Source organism: Venturia canescens, chromosome 1, assembly GCF_019457755.1.
Source record: "Venturia canescens isolate UGA chromosome 1, ASM1945775v1, whole genome shotgun sequence".
Lineage (NCBI taxonomy): Eukaryota > Metazoa > Arthropoda > Insecta > Hymenoptera > Ichneumonidae > Venturia > Venturia canescens.
The window spans coordinates 27,357,827-27,367,973 of record NC_057421.1 but is presented as its reverse complement, the minus strand read 5'-3'; the positions used below and the strand labels follow the sequence as shown (position 1 = coordinate 27,367,973).

The window sequence follows — 10,147 nt, the reverse complement described above, 5'->3', positions numbered from 1 at the left end:
GAGAGAGAGACGGAGAGCGGAGATGACCGAAAGCAAAAACGACTGCGCGCCGCGTTTGCGCCGAGCGGACCCAGCACGAAATACCGGGAGTTTGAGCTCAGAGCGAGCGTGGCTGTCGTACGAGTAACTCTGTGCCTGTCGTTCCTCTCGTTCGTGCACACGAACGAGCAATATCAAATTTTTTAATTTATTTATTTTTTCCATTGTTCCCGTCAGCACTGCGGGAATCGTTTGCTGATAACAAATACAGGATCAGGTTGAACAACCTGTTAAAAAAAACAATCGTTTCCTCATCGATGAAATTACATCGATAACCGAGGCTATCTCACCGATACTCAATGTCGAGCAATTGTAAATTATACATATCACTGTTTATCGATATACATCGATATCGGAACTGCTCAATTAATTTATTTCGAAATAGTCGTGAATTTTGATGCATATGTGTGTGACAAATAAATTATTAATGACTATGAATACGATTATGTGAACAACAAATAAAAACCCGTACGTTCGTGATGAATTCGTACATCGTGTTCATTTCCTAGGACTAATGAGTTCGTCATAAATGTTTTGTTTTTCAACGTGCTATAGTAGTGTTTGTATTTACCTTGAAGTGTGGTGCGCGCGTGTTTCGATATTCTTGCTCAGGCGTATATCGAATGCTCAATCAAAGAGTTATTTCGTATGCTTTCTCTCTAGTGTCGTGTAATTTCCACATATCGTGCCGAATGAAACGGAAAAATTTACTTCCCGCATAAAAGCAGACGATAAGGGACTTTAACGGAGTCGAATTAATACGATGAAACTAAAAAATCATTGAATCAACGCATCACGGAAGTTCGGGATAGTGATGTGTCGATAACGCAGTGCACACCTTATTGATAGTGAGAGATAGAGAAAAGTACGTCGAAACGAATGAAATATACACGCTCGGGAACCGGTTATCGCGATAATATCCCATACTCACCGATCTGAATTATCAACGCCATCGACACAGCAGCAGCAGCACCGGCTGCGTCAACAAACGATCCCCTTGCTTTCGATAAATATTGAAAAGCCATAGAACAACGTCGAGGATCCCTGCACCAAGATTCAGGTACGATTTCGCTTCAAAGCTCGTTAACCATTGTTATTATTTTTATAAAAATCCACGAGGAATTCGCTCTCGATGTTTCGACAAAACTCATTCACCTCTGAATTTTTCATTTATTTTTCGTTGTGTTTTTTTTCCCCGTATTCAAACTCGATTCTCGGTAACTAAAATTCGAATCCACCGTTGCCACTCACCGTCGATCCGTACGAATATTTTTCACGCTACCTATTGATCAAATTGATTTTTCATAGAAGAAATTTCCGTTGAAAAAATCATTCGACGATACTATAAACGAGATACTACATCATCATTCTGCGATGAGAACACTTGACGCGTTCGTCACAGAATGAGCTCATCAAAGGGCAATGGCCAAGACTTCCGTTCAATATCTCGGACTCTCGTGGACCGGAAGCCTAAAAAAAAAATAGCACTGAGCTGATTGCTTTTGCAAAAAGGCGATAATTATTCTCAGATTGGAACATTAAAAAAAAATGCCGAAATCGGTTGTAAAAAAAACTTTTCCATTCGCGATTTTAAATAAAACGCTTGAACTCTCTGTGCTCACGATTACCACCGTGAAGTCTGTCGGCGCAACGACGAAAAAAATCATAAAAATTACATATTTTTCGAAACTATGAATTCTCAATGCTTCCTTCTCCCCCTTCTGAAATCCACGATCGATACGAAAATAGTACTGGAATTCGCATTGTCCCACGATCTCAGCGTGTCAGAGTCATTGAACCTTGAAGCCAGGCAGATGAATCTCCCGAGAGATTGTGTGCGGGCTCGTGGGCGAAAAATATCACCATAAATTAACGAAACGAGTTGCAATGAATATCGTTCGAAATATCGTACAAACTCCACTCCGGCGATTAGGTATTCGCTTATTCACGACGGAACCAAGTTTTTCTTTCGTTAAGGTCCAATTTACGGGCAAACGTCCGTACGCGTATGTTCTTCTGGTATCTATCGAGTTGTTGAGTGTAATAAAGATCATTAATCTGACGTTGGGTCCTCGAGGGGGCCAAGGGCCGGAAGTTGCTATGAAATAGTAATAATAATAAATCGTAACGACCTTGGCAATCGCCTTCGAGGGGCACGTACCCTCTGTTTCTTCCCTGCTGCCCTTTCCCTCGCACTCTCTTTCGTTCGGTCGCCCCCCCCCCCCCTCTCTCTCTCTCTCTCTCTCTCTCTCTCTCTCTCTCTCTCTCTCTCTCTCTCTCTCTCTCTTTCGGTGTATCCAATCGATACTCGAGGATAGGGTGAGTCGAGAAACTCGGAATTGCTATGAATTTCGTTGCTGCTCTCGGTGGCTCGGATAACGAGAACTTCGGGCACGATTCCAGGACGGAAATTTTGTATATGCATACGCGCGCGCCGGGCAAAAGAGTGGAAGGTGAGGATAGAGGGAGAGTGTGCAGCGCGGAGCTCCTTCCTACTGTTTTCCTTCGGCGCGCGCGCGCGCGTGTGTGTTTTCTTATATAAAGAAGCACACACGAGCGGCGTTACGCGGTACATAGGATATATCGTGATATCGTGAATGAACGAATGAATAATTTGAAAGCGGCACGCGAGGGTTGCACGAGAACGAGGTTAAAGAGTCTCGACCCTACGAGGCTTTCTTGCCACGCCGAAGAAGCCTCAATATTGCTCTACCTAACGGCCGACTATCCACCAGTTTGAATTTACTTGTTCTAATCCCCTTGAGTTACGCTTTAGGAATAATCCTCGAGAAAAACATCGATTTCTGGTGTATTTAACGGTATCGGAGGGAAAAATAATGATTCGGAATCGTTCTGCTCGTGAGTTAACAGTCGATAATCTCGCAGGGGAACTTTCACGTTGAAACAACAGCGGGTACAAAGTCTCGGCGTCTTGAAATTGTGGGTCCGGACAAAAGGTCAATCCTTGCATTGTTCGAGGCAACGTGCGCGCCTCGTTTTCCACTTTTTAGGTTTCTGAAACAAGAAAGCCTCCGCTAGTGCCCACTACAAAGCTCTCTTTGTTCATCGAAATCCGATTTGACGAAAGAATCTTGTAAATGACGACGCGATCGCGAGGAAATAAGGGAGAGAGCCTCGTTGAGAAAAATTTACAAGTACCACGCGAGGGCGCTTTCACTCGTGACTGGGCGACGTTATTGCCACTACTTTTCTTTATCGCGCTCTCTCTCTCTCTCTCTCTCAGCCTGTCATTTTTACCACGAGTGTTCCCTAATATATATTAATCTCGTACGAGTGTCCTCAAATTACTAGTCCGAGTCTCACGTACCACTCGAAACCCACTCGAAAAGTCACTTCTTACGGGACTCGAAATCCTCTCGTTAATATATCGAGCCTCGAATTTCATTGTCCCATTTCCCAGACGGGAGCATTATTTATGACTACGAAATATGATATTTTTCGTCCGAGCACCATTTCTCATTCATTTTTATCTTTCTATAGATTAAAAGGAAGAGCTCTTCGATCCTTTAGCCAAGTTTTATACGACGACGCTGAAGTTTCCAACGTTGGAGTCCAACGAAATGAATGAAAATAAAATGATTTATCCATATCAGTTTTTTATTTCACGAATAATAATTGTGTAGATTGAAAAAAAAATACAAAGTACAAATTCGACAGGAAATAAATTGGAGAATTACTGGAATTATTGGACAGTTTTTTAGATCATTTCGTTGGACGGCTCCAACGTTGGAAACTTCAGCATCGTTTTATACGGCACATTTGACCAAATTTACAAACAAGTGTTGCTGGTTTCGTGCGTGGCTCTCTTGGACGAGCCTTAAAAAAAAGTGCTCGGAAATCGAACGCGAGAAACTCGGACATTTATGCGGAATAATGCATCAAAATGCATTATAAATAAATCACGATCATTTTCGAGACTGGGTAAAATTTAATTTTTTTTGTCTCGATTTAAAATAAAATCAATTCCAGTGGCAAGTTAACTTTGCTTCGCTTTCCATTTGGTGAGGACGCGTTTTTCATCTTTCTTTTTTTTCGTCGACGGGAGTACGTAATACGGCAGAGGAAAGTCTGACTCCCGGCGAAGGCGTTAATCTCGTATATTATTCAGGGAATCTCTCAGCTCGGCTATTGCTCGCTCTGCATAGTTGACTTTCAAAGGGTTGAGATTCTCGTCGCGCGTGCTGGACTTTCTCCATGGTGGTGGCGGGTTCGCGTGGGTCCGTCGCGGCTTTCAAGAGTCACATCGGTCTAGTTGCGCTCGTTGGATACAGGAGGGCAAAAGCCTGTGGCCGGAATAGAGACGAGGCGTATCGACGCCCTGCGGGGTCGATGTACTCGCTACAGGTCACGCTCTTCCTCTTTTTTTTTCTCTCTTGAAAACCATCGACTTAGCTCGCGCGCGTATTCTCAGAGGCATTGGCCAAATTTTATTTTCCGATGCTTCCGAATCTGCGAAGGCGACTTTTTACCTCGAGCGAGAGACTTTGCACTATCTTCCAGGGCAAAACGTCCGACAAAGCTTGAAATTTGGGAGGTGCGAACCGAGAAAAAGGCTCGAAAAGGCACCAATCGAATTTTCATTTTGAGCTCTCTATCTTGTTAAATGGAACGCGGAAAAAGATTGCTGCGACGATGCCGCGAATAGGTGCGTGTCCGCGAATTGATGTCCAAAGCCGCACGAGAAACTTTGAAGATTGAGAAGAAGGAGAAGGAGGAATGCCGAGCAGGGATCGCTTTTCTCTCCGTTTCTCAGGAAGCTGTTCGTTACGGTTAATTAATCTCATTATGAGGCTTCATTGCGGCGCGTTAATAAGCAAAGGTCTTAGGGTTCGTACAACTCATACCCAACACATATACACGCGAATCGACTCGAAGTGATCTCGCCCTCCCGGTATCAGGGTGAGCGAGTAGGAGCCCAATTACGGCTAAGTGAAAATTGAGCTTCGATGGAATTCGTTTCTATCGACGCCCGACTTGTCTTATTCTTGAGGAAATTCTTTTTTCTCATTTCTTTTTTCCGCTACAAAACTTTAGCGATCGTCTCCTTTTCCGCCTGCTCGATCAATCGCGTCTCGTCATTTTCCTTTCCCCGTTTCTCCGCATTCGATACGGTCCCCTCTCGCGGTTTTGTCGATTCTTCTCCTCTCCATATCTTATCAGAAATAATATAGAATAATTGTTCATAAATCGATGCAAAGTTATGCTCCGATATTATACCTTGTGGATATTACTTCCAAACTCGCGGAGCAATATTTTTTTTTTTTTCATATCGTTCGATGCTGTTTACATCAGCCCCGAGGGCTCGATGCCCGGAAATATTTTTTCAAATTTTATGCTCGTGCACGAGAGTCCCCTCGGGGCCTTTTCACCAACGATGGTCAGCGGAGCCATGACTGATTCACCCTGGGAATATCCATAAACCTCGAGCATTATTCGTCCAGGCCTCGTGTAAAGCGCAACAACTTGTACATCATCTCAAGCAAAATTACTTTCGTATTGATTTTCCAGAGCGTTATTAACCTGCAAAGTCTTTCTTTTGCTGTAATAATATTTGCGAAATAGCTCCGAGAATAAATGACCACACAAATGATTTTGTTAGAATGCGACAAAATTTTTTTTTACCTTGCCACAGCCCAACGTTTTTTTCCAGCATCCGACAGTACATCGAAATGAGAGTTTATGGGAAGCAACGAAATGTTGAATGCGTTCCTTCCAGATTCCATGGGGATTGATTTTGTTGATTCAACGATGATTCAATTGTAGAGAAAAATATTCACGGTAGCCAAAAATAAAGAGTTTGAATGCACCAAATTTTACGACGCGGAAGTTCGCAACGTTGGAGTCCAACGAAAAAAACATTTTTTGTAATTGACCAATTTTTTATTTTACGAAGTATCGGTGCAGGTTGAAAAACCACGAGTTGCAAATTCGGCACGGAACAAAATTGACTGGAATTATTCTACAGTTTTTTAGCTCATTTCGTTGGAATCCAACGTCGCAAACGTCATCCGAATTTTCGTTTGAGTTAACGAATTTCTTTTCGTCCTGCAATCAGAAAATTTCTTGTCTCCCTGCAATTCGACACTCATATAATGAAGAGAGCTGAGAACAAAATGTGAGAGGAAATGGGAGCGCTTTATTTATTCAACTTTGTTTTGAATGAAATAATGTGCAAAGAAACACATTCGTTGCATGCGTCCCTAGCGCTCCGCTCCGGTTTTCCCTTCGTTCCAATTTTTTCCATAATTATAAATTAACACGGAAGCTATTCGTGAGAAAAATCGTGTTGTGCGAGGGGGAATCCGAGGCGCGGAGGATTTGCATTCTTTGCAGAATTTTTCTTCGCGAGCTTTCGTCCAAGTGAAAGACGACAGAAGGAAGCTTAGGTTGGCATACGTGCGCGATATGCTTTGCATAGCTTCGCTGTGTCACGCTTGCACCATGCTGCAGCAAGGGAAGCCGCAAGGACTAATTAGTCTACTCGGTGTGGTTCGTGAGCTGTTGGGTGCTTTATACCCAGCGACGCTGTACTACGACGAGCTCCGGGCATCCTCCGCCTCCCATTCTCTTCTCTCTGCGTGGAGGTGTTGAAAAAAATGAGCAAAAACGGGCCGATGAGAGAGCGAAAGAATCGAGAAGGGAGACTCGAGAGGGCTCGAGATGTGCTTTCGAGCACCATGATCGCTTCGTTTTTCGGTCCCTCTGAGCGCGGGCGTTCTTGAGTATGTAATGGCGAATATTAGGACAACGCAGAGTGTCAATAAGCCTTTGTCTCGTCGGAGTGTTTCGAGCGTATTTGTCCTCCGTTAAAACCGTCCTCCTCTCGGAACGCTTTTCGTAAGGATTCATTATGATTTTCCTCTCAAATGAGTACAATGGCAGGGAAATTGTCGGCTTCGTTTTCATCGTTTTTCCCTCCGACGTTATAGCACAGGCTCGCGCGGTGCGCGGTTCATTGAAAAAAACAAAACTGCCCTGCGGATGAAATATTGAGCGCGCAGTGAGACTTGATATCGGGTTCATTTGAAAACGGAACGGTACAGCGAGAGAAAATCTCGAAAAGATTTCGAGGTTTTCGAGCTATTTTTATACAGTTACTTTCGTCCGTATAGCTCACCCTTCGGAGGCGAGCCCTCGCGGATAAATCCGTCGAAAAACACGAGGGAAACTGATGTTAACGACACGACGTCGTTACTCAAACTCAGAGTCACTCTCGCATTAACCCGCGCGGGCTTTAAAAATATACCGATTGACTTTTATCGCCGGCGCGCGCCTCTCGCTGACCCGGCCCATAAAGAAAACTTTCTTCAATGACACAATGGAAGCACAGAGGGAGGCAAACGTCTCGGGGGCACCTTGTTTGAAAAATTCATTCGACGCTCCGAGGCCACCGACGTTTTTCGTTGTTAATCGACACCGATTTTTCCTTCGAGGCGATAACGCCCGGCTGGCAAACTAATGAGAACATTGGCCTTCGTGAGAGCCTCGAACAAGCACCGAAATCTCCATAAATTGAATCCACTGATTTAGCCAGCAAGATTAAGGTAAAGAGATAATTATTAGCGATTAATCAGTGCACGGAAATAGAATCGTAAATCGATTGAGCTAGTCGAATGATTATTCGGTGGAACTAAACTGCCTTCTCGTCCGATACACACGAATAATGTTTTGGTTATTCGAGAAAGAGAGTGAACGAAGGAGCGGGGAGAGAGGCAAATCGTAATTAAAATGTGCAGTAAATTCAGTTGGGCAGAGAGCCAAGCCCCCTCTCGGCTACAATTCGCGAAGCATCCTTCCCGCGGATAACGCACAGCATAAAACGCCGAATCGTTCACTCCGCGCTCGCGCGCGAGCACCACCCCCTACACGAGATTCGTATAAACACGCGTACGAGCGCACATTAGAGCGCATCATAGGCATCAGAGGCTAACTCGCCCATTCACTCATCCATACACAGATATAATTGAAAGGGATTCGCGTGTATACTATGATTAAATAATCGTCGAAGCATTATCAATTCAACCGTACACTTTTACGAATTCGAGGCCAGACAATTGTTTCACCTATACCGTGAAATTACCAAATACGGAATAATCGTTTAGCGAATTGGGTGGAAACAATTGCACTTGGTTCGGTGTGGAAAAATATCTTGGATTAAAGTAGTTCGGCCGTTCTATTAAGGGGGGGGGGGGGGGGGGGGGTAAGGTCAAATCATACGAAAAAAAGCCATGTTTTTGTGAATTTTTTACTGACGACACAGTAAAAATATCTTTACTTAACCAGTGGTACATTGAACTTTGATATTTGGAGAATATCTTCTCAAATTTTCCGAAAAAAATATTAAAAAATACGGCAATGGCAGCAATTTTTCGGACGTATCTCCGAAAAAAAGTAGGTTTGCGGTGCCCCTCGTAACTCGCCGCTGAATCATACGAAATCAAAAAATTATAATTCATTCGTTAGATAATAGTTTTCCCCAGGTAACGCTGGGAGGGTTTTTCGAATTTCGAATTTTTCAATTTTACCGACAACTTTGAAGGGAAAATCACAATTTTTTGAGAAAAAATCGGCTAATTTCTTATTGCAAAATGAAAATTATTAACAAAAAAAAAAAAAAAACTCTCCAGCGTTACCTGGGGAAAACTATTATCTAACGAATGAATTTTAATTCTTTGATTTCAAATGATCCAGCGGCGAGTTATGAGGGGCACCGACTTTGAAAACGTGAGTTGTGGGAAAAACGCTTTAAAGTTTTCAACACTAGATATTATGCATTCAATTTAAAAAATTAAAAAAAAAATTAAATACCTTACCCTCCCCCCCCCCCCCTTAATAGTCAAGTGAGCAACTACTTTATGTTGATTAAATTGAAGTCTAAATTATATTAATAAAATTGTAATGTAATGAAAGGCTTTAAAAATATCGGAAAAGATCAAATTTATACTTCAACTTGACTTATTAATGATTGAGCCCGACATTTGAAATACACGTAACCTGGTGAACATTTTTATTGTGCGAAAGAAAGTTTATATCGGTGTAATGGTACCGAGAAAAAGAAAAGGTCAATTCGTTACAAAATGCAAAGCTACTGGACGAATCAAAGCCGTGAGTCAAGCTCAAAAATAAATTTTGTGAAATTCGAGAGGTCAAAAACGAAAGTTTTTTCACGTTTTCTTTTTTAAAAGCCCCGTGAGGGAATGTTTTTTTTAAAGAAACGGAATCTGCGATGAAATTTCTCCCCGATATATAAATTTTTCCGAAGCTCGAACACTACCGTACAACTTTTTCACGATTAATATTATTATGAGTTCTCCGGATACCGTATTAAAAACCCAAAATTCAAAATTTTGTCCTGTTAAGAACCTTAAACTTTCATTTACCACAAAAAAAGTGAACCTGAAGTTAGCGTGTGCAGCATCGACGTAAAAAAATCTCGAAAGCAGTAACTGTGCGGAAGTGTCAACTGTCAAAAAAGAATTTCTATGAGGCCACATTTTATCGTTCGAATTTGTCAAAGAATTATTCTTAATTGTCAAACGATCGTCGAAGCAACTAAAAGTTGCATTTAACTAGCATGCCCAGTTGAGGAGTTAACTTCAATCGACCGATTCGTTCCTCCGCAGAATGTTCTGTAGCGGAACGAATGAAGCGTAAACTCAAAGATAATTCTTTCGTGATGAATCAGCATTTTGAGTTCGAAAAAAATCGACTCGTCTTTGAACCGGTATGGACAAAATGTTTGCAAACTCCTGCATTTACAGTTGCTGGAAAAAGTTTTTCACAATATTTTTGAGAAGATTGAGAACACGGAGACAACGGATTCGTTTTTTACAGTGAGGGATATACATTATTTTTCAAGAATTTTAACTGTACTCAGCAACCGATTACAAGCAGCATAGTTTTTTTTGAATTTTCCAGTTATTCGTTCCTTTAATTCTAAACAGCCTTATATGTGAATAGCAAAAAGTGATGCACGTGAGAACTATATTTTCGTTTTATTTTCGAGTCTTATTTATCACGTCAGACTAGCACTTATACTGATAAGTCGAAATTTATTGTAAGTCACAAATTTTCACTGTCAGCACAG

The 10,147-nt window shown here is 42.1% G+C and overlaps 1 protein-coding gene across 6 annotated transcripts in view; it reads left to right on the top strand.

The window, feature by feature from the left end:
• Nucleotides 1-10,147, top strand: part of tinc (tincar) — an 86,041-nt gene that overhangs the window by 12,115 nt on the left and 63,779 nt on the right. For 5 of the 6 annotated variants that reach the window (XM_043433140.1, XM_043433138.1, XM_043433139.1 and 2 more), the window contains exon 1: nucleotides 96-1,099. The exons of the other annotated variant lie outside the window; for it this stretch is intronic. The gene's annotated coding sequence lies outside the window, so the exon portion shown is untranslated. Of the gene's footprint in view, nucleotides 1-95; nucleotides 1,100-10,147 lie in introns of those variants that run through there. 6 annotated transcript variants of the gene reach the window in all.